The sequence below is a fragment of the Cervus canadensis genome, chromosome 17, assembly GCF_019320065.1.
Source record: "Cervus canadensis isolate Bull #8, Minnesota chromosome 17, ASM1932006v1, whole genome shotgun sequence".
Classification (NCBI taxonomy): Eukaryota; Metazoa; Chordata; class Mammalia; order Artiodactyla; family Cervidae; genus Cervus; species Cervus canadensis.
This window is the reverse complement of record NC_057402.1, coordinates 8,880,981-8,884,615: the sequence shown is the minus strand read 5'-3', so window position 1 is coordinate 8,884,615 and position 3,635 is coordinate 8,880,981.

The window sequence follows — 3,635 nt, the reverse complement described above, 5'->3', positions numbered from 1 at the left end:
AGCCTGTGTGCCCTAGAACCGATGCTCAGCAATAAGGGAGGCCACCGCAATGAGAAGCCGGCATACCGCGATTAGAGAGTAGCCCCTGCTCACTGCAATTAGAGAAAAGCCTACACAGCAATGAAGGCCTAGCACAGCCAGTAAATATATAAATTTTTAAAAAATTATTTTTAAAAAATACTGTATAAACAAGAGTCAGGTGATACACCATCAAAGTATCAATTCTTTCCCCCAGTGGTTGTTCTGGGACTCACGGCAAGGTCGGGCATCTTCTTCCTAGGGGGTGTACCAAAGGCAGCCTGCAGTGGAGGTTACGTTGATTTAGGAGGTGACAGCTTGCTTTTATGTCCATCTTGGACATTAGCCAACTTTGCTGGACATGACACATCTCTGGGACGTCAGCATTACCATCTTCACCTTGAAGTTGTTGATTCTATCAGTGATTCTCAAGTTGAAGCCAAGCAGCATCAGTACCACCTGGGTATTTGTCAGACGAGCTGCTTCCCTCGCCCCCGCTTGTACTTACTGAATTAGAAATTCTGGGGCTGGGCTTCAGCTGTATGTGGTTTTTCTCCTAGTTTTATTGAGATGTAAGTGGAAAATTGCACTGTGTAAGTTTAGTGGGTTGCCATTCCCTTCTCCAGGGGATCTTCCTGATCCAGGGATCGAACCAGAGCCTCCTGCATTGCAGACAGATTCTTTACCATCTGAGTCGCCAGGAAAGCCCAATTAACATTTCCAGTTTTATTGAGATGTAAGTGGCAAACCAGACTACATTAAGTATAGCACAGTGAATTTTTTGAATCTTTTTTTTTGTACTCTTTATTTTATATTGGAGCGTAGCCAATTAACAATGTCGTGATAGTTTCAGGTGCAGAGCAGAGCAACTCAGCCATATGTACACACGTGTCCATTCTCCCGCAGGCTCCCCTCCCATCCAGGCCGCCGTATAACATTGAGAAGCGTTCCATGTGCTGTACAGTAGGTCCTTCGGTTATCCATTTTCAATATAGCAGTGTGTACATGTCCATCCCAAACTCCCTAACCATCCCTTCTCCACTTCCTTCCCCTCAGCAACCATGAGTTCATTCTCTGAGTCTGTGAGTCTGTTTCTGTTTTGTAAATAAGCTCATTTTTTTTTGTAGAATTTTTTCTGAATTCTGCAAAGAAGATTCTGCAAATAAGTGATATCATGCAATATTTCTCTTTCTCTGTCTAACTTACTACTTCACTCTACACTCTTAATTTGACTTACCTACTCTTGAAATGATGACCCCTAGATTTAGCATTCCTCTTCTTTCTCAGAGAGCCCTGATGTATGTTCTCAGAGGGACCCTTGGGCTACTAGATGGAGCCTGGGTAGAGGAGGGGTAGATGGGGCCCTGGAGACGGTACCCAGGCCAGAGAGGAAGGTGGCAAGTCTGGGGTGATGAGAATGGGCAGACCTCTCATCCAGCAACTTTGGTTTTTCCTGTGAAGTAGCAGGAGGGTCATTTACTTGGAGGAAGAGGAAGGTGTAGAATTTGAGGGAAAAGAGAAGGACCAGAAGTTGAGAAACCATGAGCGGCTCTGGGGGGTGTTCAGGGCCCTGCTAGTTGGCGCTTCTGAGTCGTCAGTGGCTTTAGGGCTGTACTGAGCTTGGCACGGGGTCAGGGGGCAGAGAGCAGAGAGGGACAGGGGTTCAGGGAGGGCGGTGGGCAATGGCCTGGGGAAGGCGAAGTCATATATGTCCTATGCGAAGGAGGGAGGTCATGGCCAGAAAGTAAAATGCTGATGTGGGGTAAAGGGGGCAGATTCAGTAGCCATGGGACTCCTTCCTCTCCCCAAAACCCTTTCAAATGTTAATAAAAAAAAAACAAACCACATGGTAATACTCTACAAGAACATGAACACAGGCGAACTGCACTAGCAACGGAGAGAGTCAAGACATGGTTAGTTGACTAAAAGCAGAAGAAGGATCGGGCAGAATGGGGGTGGTTCTCACTTAAGGGCACAAAGAGGATTGTTGTGTTCAGTCCCTAAGGACTGCAGCACGCCAGGCTCTGCCCGTGGGATGCTCCATGCAAAATACTGGGTTGCCATTGCCTCCTCCAGGGGATCCTCTGGGAACAAACCTGCATCTCTTGTGTCTCCTGCATTACAGGCTGGTTCTTTACTGCTGAGCCATAGGGGAAGCCCAAAAGGGAGATTCCATAGACAGGCCACTCGACCACAGGCCCCGTGGGGGCTCAGCATCTGAGGCAACAGGTACCATGAAAGGATTCAGGAATAAACCCTTTAGGACTCAAACAGGGGGAGGTGGGAAGGTTTCTCTGCAAAATGGCTAGCATCCTCATCCCCTGCCTGACACCAGCATCAGACTTTTCCGTCCCATGCCACCTCTGGCCCCAGGACATGAGCTTATCCCCTGCAAAAATCAAATTAAAAATGGTAAAGGTGAGCCATGAAGCAGAACAGCAGAGGATGCTGTGACCATCAGCGCATAGAGCTCTGGCACCCCCAGAACTGCCCCCGTCCTATCCCCAGAAAACCAGGGGATCTGAAGGTTCTTCTCTGGAAACGGAGTGGCTCTGGGGGAAGCCCTGCAGCACCGACATTTGGAGGTTCCCCGGCAGCGTCCTCAGCTTCCTGCTCCACTGTTCCCCCACGAGGCACACTTGTCACCGAGGCCAGCTACCGTATGCAGAGCCTTGGCCAGCTCACTCTTCAATGTAAACTGACAGCTAAGGGAACTGGCCCTTTAAGGGAACCCCACTAACCTAAAAGCAAAGAAGAAAAGAGGCCAAGGATAAACAGTGCAGAAAATAGAAGAAAAAAATTTTAAGGATAATTTATATCTTCGCAAGGATGAAACAGTACATCCATTAAAAAAGAACAGAATGTTATAAAAGCAACAAGAATAAGCAGAGATCTTGTATGTTAAAAATGTCCTAACAGACTGGAAGAAAAATCTTTGCAAAGAATATGTCTATCTGATAAAGGACTTGAATCCAAAATATACAAAGAGCCCTGTAAACTCAATAGGGAAACAACATAATTAAAAAGTGAACAAAAGACGCAAACACTTCACCAAAAATAATAAGAAGAAGAAGATGGCAAATAAGGAAATGGAAAGATGGTCAACATCATTAACTATCAGTGAAATGCAAATTAAAGCCACAGTGAGATTCACTACACATCTATTAGAGAATGGCTAAAGTTAAAAAGATCACCCTAAGCCCTGGTAAACCCAGAACCACCCCATATTGCTGGAAGGAATGAAAAGTGATACAGGCAGTTTGGAAAACAGCTTGGCAGCTTCTCAAAAAGTTAAGCATACGCTTACCATGTGATCCAGCCATTCTGCTCACAGGTGTTTACCCAAGCGAAAAGGAAATACATGTCCATATAAAGATTTTTACATGAATGTTCATAGCAGCTTATTTGTGCTCACTCAGTCGTGTCTGATTCTTTTTTTGTAATAGCCCCGAACTAGAAACAAACACCATTGTCCATCAGCAGATGAGTGGATATAAGCAAATTGTGGTCTATCCAGTTACACAGCAATGAGAAGTAGTGAACATCTGATATACACAACAACGTGGGTGAATTTTGAAATACAAGCAGACCTGAGATGCTGGGGTTCAATTCTAGAT